The sequence below is a fragment of the Neoarius graeffei genome, chromosome 12 (assembly GCF_027579695.1).
Source record: "Neoarius graeffei isolate fNeoGra1 chromosome 12, fNeoGra1.pri, whole genome shotgun sequence".
Lineage (NCBI taxonomy): Eukaryota > Metazoa > Chordata > Actinopteri > Siluriformes > Ariidae > Neoarius > Neoarius graeffei.
The window spans coordinates 46042031-46054083 of NC_083580.1; the positions used below are offsets into that span (position 1 = coordinate 46042031).

A 12053-nucleotide genomic window follows, 5' to 3' on the forward strand; every position below is an offset into this window, starting at 1 on the left:
CAATTTAGAGCCACCAATTAACCTAACCTGCATGAAACCAGAGCACCCAGAGGAAACCCACACAGACACAACATGCAAACTCCACACAGAAAGGCCGTCGCCGGCCGCTGGGCTCAAACCCAGAACCTTCTTGCTGTGAGGCAACAGTCCTAACCACTACACCACCACAATGCAGGTATATGTCTCAGTTTTGCTGAGTTACAGCATCGACTCATCTAAGCTAGTTAGCGATCTATGAAAGTGGCATTGTGGGTAATGTAGGAAATGAATAACCAAAATGAAAATAGACTAAAGTGTTGATGCAAAAAGTTTACTAAAACTAGACTTTCATTACAAAATAAATTTTGGTCACTGTTGAAGATCATGTTAATCATAAAGATTAATATGCACATTCTTTAGGGTGGATTTTGCCTTTAATGGTAAATAAGCTAGGCTGAGGAGGTTCAGCTGACAAAAAGAGTTTTGTATGTGGGGTTTTTGTTTGTTTGTTTGTTTGTTTGTTTGTTTGTTTGTTTGTTTGTTTGTTTGTTTTAAGAAGGTTAGCTATGGACCAGTAGTAATAACTAAAACTTATTAATATATTCTACTCAGTGAACATTATTGTTAGGTATTTTTCATATATACAGTGGCCTCCATGATTATTGGCACGCCTTGTGAAGATTAGGAAAAGGGTTAGAGAAAATTCTCCTTTTGGTGAAGTAACTACATCTCACACTGAAAAAAATGAGAAAAAAATCCAACCTTTAATAGAAATAAATGTATTCAGAGAAAAACAAATCACTCACCAAGAAATAGTTATTTTCAGCAAAAACATGTGTGCTGCTATTATTGGCACCCCTGCATTTAATACTTTATACAACCTCTCTTTGCCACTAAAACAGCACCGAGTCATCTCCTATAACATTTTATAAGGTTGGAGAATCCAAGAGAGCAGGGCATCTGAGACCATTCCTCTTTACAGAATCATATTTTAAAGTTGGGATAGGGTTCTTTTCATTATAGCTATCCTTTTAATGCCAAACCCACCTTGAGTGTTTATTGCCAAAAGGCTCCATTTTTGTCATATCAGACCATAGAACATGGTTCCAGTGAAAGTTGTAGTAGCATGTTACAAACTTCCATTTGTGGTAAACTGACAGAAAAGTTTTTTTTTTTTTTTCTGGCAGACCTTCTAAATAATCTGCTGGCATGGAGGTGGTGTCTGATGGTGGTTTTGCAGACTTGGAAACCCCAAAGTTTTGCTTTTTCTTGTAATTCACCAACAGTGATCCTTGGGGAGTTCTTTTTTGTTGTTGTTGTTTTGCCTCTCTTGCCATCCTCCTCACTGTAAATGGAAGCAAAATAAACTTGGGTCCTCTTCCAGGCAAGTTTGTAACAGTTCCAGTACATGTTCATTATTTTATTATTGCCCTAACAGTACAAATGATAATAAAATAATGAATTATTGCCCTAACAGTAGAAATGGCCCCTGTCAGGGTTTCCCAAGGCAGACAGGTCCTAGCTGACAGGCCAGACCAAGAGCAGTTCACCAAAACCCTTATAGAGAAACAATCAAGGACCGTGATGTTGCCCGGTATGGCGCAGCTGGGGCCCCACCCTGGAGCCAGGCCTGGGGTTGGGGCTCATATGTGAGCACTTGGTGGCCGGGCCTTTTCCCATGGGGCCCGGCCGGGCTCAGCCCAAAGAGGTGACATGGGCCCGACCTCCTGTGGGTTCAACACCCACAGAGGTAGCAGTAGGGGACTAGTGCAGTGTGGATTGGGTGGCAGTCGAAGGCAGGGGCCTCGACGACCTGATCCCTGGACACAGCGGCTAGCTGTTGGGACATGGAATGTCACTTCGCTGGGGGGGAAAGAGCCTGAGCTTGTGCGGGAGGTTGAGAGGTACCAGCTAGAGATAGTCAGGCTCACCTCCACGCACAGCTTGGACTCTGGAACCCAGCTCCTCGAGAGGGGCTGGACTCTCCACTTCTCTGGAGTCGCCCATGGTGAGTGGCGGCGGGCTGGTGTGGGCTTGCTTATAGCTCCCCAGCTCAGCTGCCATGTGTTGGAGTTTACCCCAGTGAATGAGAGGGTCGCCTCTCTGCGCCTTCGTATTGGGGAGAGGGCTCTTGCTGTTGTTTGTGCCTACAGGCCGAATAGCAGTATAGAGTATCCGGCCTTCTTGGAGTCCCTGGGAGAGGTACTGAGGGGTGCTCAGACTGGGGACTCCATTGTGCTACTGGGGGACTTCAATGCTCACGTGGGCGATGACAGTGACACCTGGAGGGGCGTGGTTGGGAGGAACGGCCTCCCCGATCTGATCCCGAGTGGTGTTTTGTTATTGGGCTTCTGTGCTAGTCACGGTTTGTCCATAACAAACACCATATTTGAGCATAGGGGTGTCCATAAGTGCATGTGGCACCAGGACACCTTAGGTCGGAGGTCGATGATAGACTTTGTTGTCATTTCATCTGATCTCTGGCCCTATGTCTTGGACACTCGGGTGAAGAAAGGGGCTGAGCTGTCAACTGATCACCACTTGGTGGTGAGTTGGATCTGCTGGTGGAGGAGGAAGCTGGACAGACCTGGCAGGCCCAAACGTATGGTGAGGGTCTGCTGGGAACATCTGGCCGAGCACTCTGTTGGGGAGGTCTTTAACTCCCACCTCTGGGAGAGCTTTTCCTAGCTTCCGAGGGAGGCGGGGGACATTGAGTCTGAGTGGACCATGTTCTCTACCTCCATTGTGGATGCAGCTGTTCGGAGCTGTGGCCACAAGGTCTCCGGTGCCTGTCGTGGCAGCAATCCCCGAACCCGGTGGTGGACACCCGAAGTAAGGGATGCTGTCAAGCTGAAGAAGGAGTCCTATTGGGCCATGTTGACCTCCGGGACTCCTGAAGCAGCTGACAGGTATCGGCAGGCCAGGTGTGCTGCAGCTCGGGCAGTTGCGGAGGCAAAAACTCGGAACTGGGAGGAGTTCGGGGAGGCCATGGTGAAGGACTATCAGTTGGCCTCGAAGAAATTCTGGCAAACCATCCAGCACCTCAGGAGGGGGAAACAGTACTCTGCCAACACTGTTTACAGTGCGGGTGGGGAGCTGTTGACCTCGACTGGGGACATTGTCAGGCGGTGGAAGGAATACTTTGAGGATCTCCTCAATCCCACCATCATGTCTTCCATTGAGGAGACTGAGGCTGATGACTCAGAGGTGGACTCGTCCATTACCCAAGCCAAAGTCACTGAGGTGGTTTGCAAGCTCCTTGGTGGCAAGGCACCGGGGGTGGATGAGATCCGCCCTGAGTATCTCAAGTCTCTGGATGTTGTGGGGCTGTCTTGGTTGACACGCCTCTGCAATATCACCTGGCGGTTGGGCACAGTGCCTCTGGAGTGGCAGACTGGGGTGGTGGTCCCTCTTTTTAAGAAAGGGGACCGGAGAGTGTGCTCCAATTATAGGGGAATCACACTTCTCAGTCTCCCAGGGAAGGTTTACTCCAGGGTACTGGAGAGGAGAATTCGACCAATAGTCGAACCTCGGATCCAGGAGGAACAATGCAGTTTTCGTCCTGGTTGCGGAACACTGGACCAGCTCTATACCCTTCATAGGGTGCTCGAGGGTTCATGGGAGTTTGCCCAACCAGTCCACATGTGTTTTGTGGATCTGGAGAAGGCATTCGACCATGTCCCCCGTGGTATTCTGTGGGGGGTGCTTTGGGAGTATGGGGTTCGGGGCTCTTTGCTAAGGGCTGTCCGGTCCCTGTATGAACGGAGCAAGAGTCTGGTTCGCATTGCCGGCAGTAAGTCAGACCTGTTCCCAGTGCATGTTGGACTCCGGCAGGGCTGCCCTTTGTCACCAGTTAACTGTGGGTGGTAGAAAAGGGCAACTGGACTTGCTTGAAGATTCTTGAAAACGTTTCACCTCTCGTCCAAAAGGCTTCCTCAGTTCTGTCTGACTAATAGGGAGTATCAGATATTTATCCTCTCCTGGCTCAGAATCAGAATCAGAATTCTGATGACCAGCTCATCTAAGGTGTCACTGAGGCATCATGTTGGTGTGGGTCGCTGGAGGCTGGGTGTGAATGGTGAGTCATTAGGGTGATCAAAGGATTGCCCGTTAGGGTGATCAATGGCAATCTGACTCTCTCTGTCCTCCTGTGAGTCCCCGAAAACAGCTGGGTCCTGGCGTACACCCAGCCGTCTGGGAAGAGTGTCCAAGACCACCTTGTAGATGGTTGACAAATGATGTCTTAGACCCCCACCTCTGTTCAGTGATGGCCGTTCCAGGTTTACAAAAATGGCTTCTTTGACTCCTCGCTCATACCAACGATCCTCTCTGGCTAAAATGCGTATGTCACAATCCCGAAATGAGTGTCCTTCATTGTTAAGATGAATGTAGACAGCCGAGTCCTGGCCTGAGGAGCTGGCTCTCCTGTGTTGGGCCAAGCGCCTGTATAGCGGTTGCTTCGTCTCCCCAATATACGAATTTGTGCAATTCTCACTGCACTGAATTGCATACACTACGTTGTCCTGTTTGTGTCTGGGTATTCTGTCCTTAGGGTGGACCAGTTTCTGCTTCAGGGTGTTATTGGGTCTGAAATGTACTGGAATGTTGTGTTTGTAGAAGATCCTCCTGAGTTTCTCAGATAGACCAGAAATGTAGGGAATGACAATGTTCTTGCGTTTGTTCCTGTTATCATCCTTGTCAGTTATGTTCCTTTTTATGCTCTTTAGGAAAGCCCAGTTGGGATAACCACAATTCTGAAGTGCTTTCTTGATATGGTTCTGCTCCTTCTCTTTTCCCTCTAATGTTGTAGGAATGTTCTGAGCCCTGTGTTGCAAGGTCCTAATGACCCCCAATTTATGTTCCAGTGGGTGGTGAGAGTCGAAAAGTAGGTACTGGTCTGTGTGTGTGGGTTTCCAGTAGACCTCGATACTAAGGCTTCTGTCTTGTCTAATGTGTACATCACAATCCAAGAAGGCTAGATTATTCCCACTGACATCCTTCCGAGTGAAGTTGATGTTGCTATCCACTGCATTGATGTGTTTCGAGAAAGCTTCCACCTCCTGGATTTTGATTTTAACCCAAGTATCATCCACGTATCTAAACCAATGGCTGGGAGCAACTCCTGCAAAAGTGGTCAAAGCTATATGTTCCACTTCCTCCATGTATAAATTAGCCACAATAGGGGACACTGGTGATCCCATGGCGCATCCATGCTTCTGTCTGTAGAAACTTTCATTAAACTGGAAATAAGTGGTAGTCAGGCAGAGGTCAAGCAGGGTGCAAATCTGATCCGTGGTGAGTTTCGTTCTATCCAGTAAGGAGCTATCCTGAAGGAGTCGTTTTCTTACAGATTCGACTGCTTCTGTGGTGGGAATGCAGGTGAACAGAGAAGTGACATCGTAGGAAACCATGGTTTCGTCTGAATCTAGTTTGAGGTCTCCAACTTTAGAAGCAAAATCTTGGACACTCTTCCCAGACGGCTGGGTGTACGCCAGGACCCAGCTGTTTTCGGGGACTCACAGGAGGACAGAGAGAGTCAGATTGCCATTGATCACCCTAACGGGCAATCCTTTGATCACCCTAATGACTCGCCATTCACACCCAGCCTCCAGCGACCCACACCAACATGATGCCTCAGTGACACCTTAGATGAGCTGGTCATCAGAATTCTGATTCTGAGCCAGGAGAGGATAAATATCTGATACTCCCTATTAGTCAGACAGAACTGAGGAAGCCTTTTGGACGAGAGGTGAAACGTTTTCAAGAATCTTCAAGCAAGTCCAGTTGCCCTTTTCTACCACCCACAGTTTACTATGACCTGGATGATTGAGAATCTTCACAGACATGTTTGTCACCAGTTCTGTTCATAATTTTTATGGACAGAATTTCTAGGTGCAGCCAGGGGCCGGAAGGAATCCTGTTTGGGAACCACAGGATTTCATCTCTGCTTTTTGCGGATGATGTTGTCCTGCTGGCTTCTTCAAACCAGGACCTTCAGCATGCACTGGGGTGGTTTGCAGTTGAGTGTGAAGCGGCTGGGATGAGAATCAGCACCTCCAAGTCCAAGGCCATGGTTCTCGACCAGAAAAGGGTGGCTTGCCCTCTCCAGGTTGGTGGAGAAGTCCTGCCTCAAGTGGAGGAGTTTAAGTATCTCGGGATCTTGTTCACGAGTGAGGGAAGGATAGAGCGTGAGATCGACAGGTGGATCGGTGCGGCCTCCACAGTGATGCGGTCACTTTACCGGTCCGTTGTGGTGAAGAAGGAGCTGAGCCAAAAGGCGAAGCTCTCAATTTACTGGTCGATCTACATTCCGACTCTCACCTATGGTCATGAGCTTTGGGTAATGACCGAAAGAACAAGATCACGGATACAAGCGGCCGAAATGAGTTTCCTTCGCAGGGTGGCTGGGTGCTCCCTTAGAGATAGGGTGAGAAGCACAGTCACTCGGGAGGAGCTCGGAGTAGAGCCGCTGCTCCTCCACATTGAGAGGAATCAGCTGAGGTGGCTTAGGCATCTTTTTCGGATGCCTCCTGGATGCCTCCCTGGGGAGGTGTTCCAGGCATGTCCCCCCCGGGAGGAGGCCCCGGGGAAGACCCAGGACACGCTGGAGGGACTATGTCTCTCGGCTGGCCTGAGAACGCCTCGGTGTTCTTCCCAAGGAGCTGGCCGAGGTGTCTGGGGAAAGGGAAGTTTGGGCTTCCATGCTTAGACTGCTGCCTCCGTGACCCGGTCCCGGATAAAGCGGAAGAAGACAAGACGAGACAGTAGAAATGGACATTTTCAGGTAAGCAGATTTTTTTTTTAATTATTCCCTGACTTATGAAGGTCAGCACATTTCTCCCTCATTTGGTTTGTGTGTTCTCTTATCTTTCCCATGTTGATGGATGACGAAGGAAATTTGGCCTCAGTGTCACCTCATATTTGTACCCCAGTTAATCAGAAAGTCGTGGATTACAGCTTGAAAGTTCCTACACACTCCAATCAACTCAAAAATGTACAATTGAAATGGGAAACATGCTTCAGTTACATTGTGTTCACTATAATTTCCAGGGGTTCCAATAATAGTGGCACATGTTTTTGTTGAAAATAATTACTTCTTTATAAGAAATTTGTTTTTCTCTGAATAAATTTATTTCAATTGAAGGTTGGATTTTCTCATTCTTTCAGTGTGAGATGAAGTTACTTCACCAAAAGGCAGATTTTTTCTAGCGCTTTTTACTAATCTTTACAAGGGGTGCCAATAATCATGGAGGGCACTGTACTATACGTACACATATAATACCAGCCTCATTTATGCCAAGGTGTAACTTTAATTGGTGCAACAGAGACTGGTTTTAGCTACATATATCTTGGAGAGTGCAATATAAAGACTCAAAGACTGCATGATAACACACTATGTAGCAGTGGCGGCTGGTAGTCTTTCAAACAGGGGAGGCTGGTTGGTTACAATATTTCCAGATTTTAAAAGAAAAAAGAAAAAACACATCAATTTTGCCCATACTCTTGCCTCTGATCTGGCTGATTGTTGGCAGGGTCACAAACTGTGAAATAACAGGTTCTTTTGGCCCATTAGCCTACTGTCCAATATACATGATGGTGGTGTTGGGGGGGTATATTTTAACATTTTATATTTTAAAATTGTGGCATGTGGTTTAAAAATTGATCATTATTGAAAGCAGCTCTTTGTCAGGAACCTCAGCAGTAACAGCAGAGTGTTCTGGAATAGGCACAAGCACTGACCTTGGGGAGCCAAACATACTGTAGAGCTGGGTGCCACACATTTCATTCAATGACACTTTCCCTATATTTTACTTATTTTGACTGAGAAATGTTTTATTGACAATTTTGATAACCCTTCACTTTTAATCCAGGTCTGTAGTGTGAAATGTTCTCGGCTGTGTTTTTGTTTAAAAATGTTTTCCAAATTGTAGCTGTGTTTAATTCATATCCAGAGAAATATATATTCTGAACACCCTCATTCATGGCATGCTCAACTCTGACTCTGCCGAGACAGCTTAGGCGGGTGCATGCATTCACATGCTCATTGCTGATCTCGTGTCTTTTATATGCCCTTGTGAAATTGTGCACGTCATCAAAGCCCACGTTTGACCAAATCACGGATCCGAGTTTAATCAAGAGGCATGGCCAACAATACATTTTCCTCATCACTGAACTTGCTGTTAGCCAATTCACTTTCTCGTACCAGGAGAGCTGAAAGGAACAAGTATTATTCCCTACCTTTTTCACCAAGTCAATTTGAGGCGTTGGTCTACCCTGCTCTTTAATTTAATTTTTTCCTCGAAAGGAAGACTGGCAAATGGCTTCGCCAAAATTAAATCAACAATGCTTGACATCCGTGCACAGCTTTCTTGCTAGCTGACTAGCCCCCTCAAGTTCAAGTTCAGTCACTCAAATAAACGAAATTTCTGGAACTAAGATAGCAAACTTGACAACACTATATTTACACTTTATTTACAATGAAAATATATACAAACTAAAAAAGCTGGTAGAAACCGTATGTAATGAATGAAATCGAAATGTAGCTGATCTCTTACAACACACCACACCACTTGCGAATCCGCATGGGACTGAACTGAAATTCACCGCTGCCTGTCTATTTGAAACGAGCTGTCAATCAAAGAAAATATCCGGCAGCTTTCACCAATCACCAGTCTCCTCGCGGAAAGCTTTGCCATGTCCCTCCCCTAATTAGGAAAATGAAGGAGGAAAAACTGCCTAGGTGGAATTCGATTACACAAATCAAGTCCCAAATTTAAAAAAGCTATTAAATAATAATCCTGTGGCATAGGTCACTTTTGGAGATTGTGTAGAAGGTTATTACAAATTTTTTGACACCTTTGAAATAAATTTTCGACCTTCCTACGATTTTATACCGCAATAAAACCCCTTAAGCCTAATTTCCACTAATTTTGTTGCAATATAGTACCCTACCACCGGGTGGCCATTGTCACAGACTAGTTTGTGGAATTTCAGACTGCTTTTTTGGAACTTGCTCCAAACTCAATTCTGATAGGCTGGGGCACCAACCCTGGCCCTAAGCCACACCCCCCCAGACTCAGTTTCTGGGTTCCAGACTAGTTTTTTGGAACTTGCTCCAAACTCAATTCTGATAGGCTGGGGCACCAACCCTGGCCCTAAGCCACACACCCCCAGGATCGGTTTCTGTGTTCCAGACTAGTTTTTTGGAACTTGCTCCAAACTCAATTCTGATGTGCTGACATGTGCCACCAGACCATAAGACACTTCACCACACTCTTTTCTTTGGAAAACAGACAACTTTATCAGGAAAAACCCTTATATCTCGCTCCCTGAAAGACATTGGAGGAAACTTTCACCACAGGGTCGTACAGACTGGGCTCCTCTATCAAATGCCAGTGCTATTACACTAGACGTGATATCTGGAATTGAGACTTGATATCTGGAACGGACTTAATTCCAGATATCAAGTCTGAATTCCGGGCGGCACGGTGGTGTAGTGGTTAGCGCTGTCGCCTCACAGCAAGAAGGTCCTGGGTTCGAGCCCCGGGGCCGGCGAGGGCCTTTCTGTGTGGAGTTTACATGTTCTCCCCGTGTCCGTGTGGGTTTCCTCCGGGTGCTCCGGTTTCCCCCACAGTCCAAAGACATGCAGGTTAGGTTAACTGGTGACTCTAAATTGACCGTAGGTGTGAATGTGAGTGTGAATGGTTGTCTGTGTCTATGTGTCAGCCCTGTGATGACCTGGCGACTTGTCCAGGGTGTACCCTGCCTTTCGCCCGTAGTCAGCTGGGATAGGCTCCAGCTTGCCTGCGACCCTGTAGAAGGATAAAGCGGCTAGAGATAATGAGATGAGAAGTCTGAATTCCATATATCAAGTCTCAATTCCAGATATCAAGTCTGAATTCCATATATCAAGTCTCAATTCCAGATATCAAGTCTCAATTCCAGATATCAAGTCTCAATTCCAGATATCGAGACTAGATATATGGAATTGAGACTTGATATCTGGAATTGAGACTTGATATCTGGAGCAAATTAGGGTTGTGACTTGATATCTGGAACCTGGACACCAAAAAACGTTTTATTGCAATTCAATAACTTTAATGCACTTCCATATCTTTAATAAGCCAAAAAACTTTAAAGAAGGGCGGCACGGTGGTGTAGTGGTGTAGCGCTGTCGCCTCACAGCAAGAAGGTCCTGGGTTCGAGCCCCGGGGCCGGCGAGGGCCTTTCTGTGTGGAGTTTGCATGTTCTCCCCGTGTCCGCGTGGGTTTCCTCCGGGTGCTCCGGTTTCCCCCACAGTCCAAAGACATGCAGGTTAGGTTAACTGGTGACGCTAAATTGACTGTAGGTGTGAATGGTTGTCTGAGTCTATGTGTCAGCCCTGTGATGACCTGGCGACTTGTCCAGGGTGTACCCTGCCTTTCGCCCGTAGTCAGCTGGGATAGGCTCTAGCTTGCCTGCGACCCTGTAGAAGGATAAAGCGGCTAGAGATAATGAGATGAGATGAGAACTTTAAAGAAATACAATAACATCAAACATTTCAAAACACACTTTTAATAGAACAGTATGGAACAGAAGGTCATGGGGACACTTCGGGCTTGTTCTCCCACAGCCCTAAATCCTCCTGGGGAAAGTTGTTAGGAGCATGTTTCAGGCCATTTGGAGTGTATTGGTACCTGTTTTGGAGACATGAACAATTAAATTTGATATTGAACTCTTTTAGTTTGAGCCTAGGCTCGTAAGCCCCAACACCACGTCAAGGTAGAGTTCACGTTGGGGTTGTTTTTTTTTGGTCCACTTAAGGTGGGTTTTTTTTTTGGTGATTTTTGGGGGTTTTTTGCCACACAACACACTTTTTTTTGTTAACACAATGTGTTTTTTTTTGTTTTGTTTTGTTTTTCCCCACACAATCCTACATCATGGATGGGTTTGTTTGTTTTTTTTTCTGTTGGAACCGTTAAAACATTAAAAAATTAAGAACATTAAGAACATCAGTAACTATAAGGAAAGAAAGTACAATAAAAAAATTAAACTGAATATTGAGAGGGGTTCATCTCCTTTGTGCAGATGAAGCTGGAGACGCTCAGGGTGGAGCTTCTGGGTGGAGGGGAGGTTTGAGTGGGGGGGGGACTCAATAAGGGATGGGGACAAAAGGGGTCTTATTTTTTGGGGGGAGGGCATCATGAGCCCCTTCCTCCTGAGGGGGAGGAGGTTGAAGCCCTGGGCTGTGTTGAGAGAGTGAAAAAAAAAACACAATAAGCAATAATAATAGGATGTCTACATTTTGGAAACATTTCTTTATATTCTTTGATATATATATATCTCACCTCTTCTTTTAGATGGCGTTCTCAGGCCTATTTTGACAAAAGGGTAATATCAATTTTAAAATTATTTGTAAATGTGCATTATGTACAGCGATTTCTTTAAAGTATTGGCATTGGCATATAAAGTACAGTTCCTTACCTGTCCATCGACCAATCCGCCTTGGGGTGAGGGGGGATATGAGGACCCCCAAGCGTCTTTTTGTTGCCAATATTTTTTTCTTTGGGAAATACAAAGTGAGACGTGTTAAAGTTTGAAGTTAGTATTTCCTTATCTCTCTGTCTTTCGGCCGGGGCATCGGGGGAGGCGGCAGGACCAGCGGGGGCATCAGGGGAGGCGGGCGGGATTGGGTCAGCTGGCACCTCCCTGAGATCTTCTTCTGTGATGTCCAGCTGGCTGACCATTGGAAGAACCGAGAAAGTCAACCTCAGAGCCCTGAGGCCATCAAGTGCTTTTTTTTGTATCCCCAGGTTGTACATGTCCTTCCGTTGTTCAGCCTAATAAAGAATGGTAATAAGTGTGTAGTGATTTAAACAGAATTGTTGTCTCATCTTGTCAGAATTCTTTTGTGTACAATTATATATTTTTAAAAAGCTCAATGTCTCAATGTCATGTTTCTTATGTGTGTGCAAATATCTGTGCAAAAAGCTCACCATCCAGTTCTTGTGTGACTGGAGGAAATATTTGTCCAGCCGGACATATTTTATCTGGCACTCCATACAATAGAGTCTTCCCTTCACTCCTCTGAAGTA

The 12053-nt window shown here is 46.0% G+C and overlaps 1 long non-coding RNA gene across 1 annotated transcript; it reads right to left on the minus strand.

The window, feature by feature from the left end:
- Positions 1–11176: 11176 nt before the first annotated feature.
- Positions 11177–11524, minus strand: LOC132894916 (uncharacterized). Its single transcript, XR_009655691.1, has 3 exons — positions 11443–11524; positions 11307–11333; positions 11177–11204 (listed from the first exon to the last, which is right to left on the minus strand). It is a non-coding gene; the product is annotated as an uncharacterized LOC132894916 (long non-coding RNA).
- Between the last annotated feature and the right edge of the window lie 529 nt (positions 11525–12053).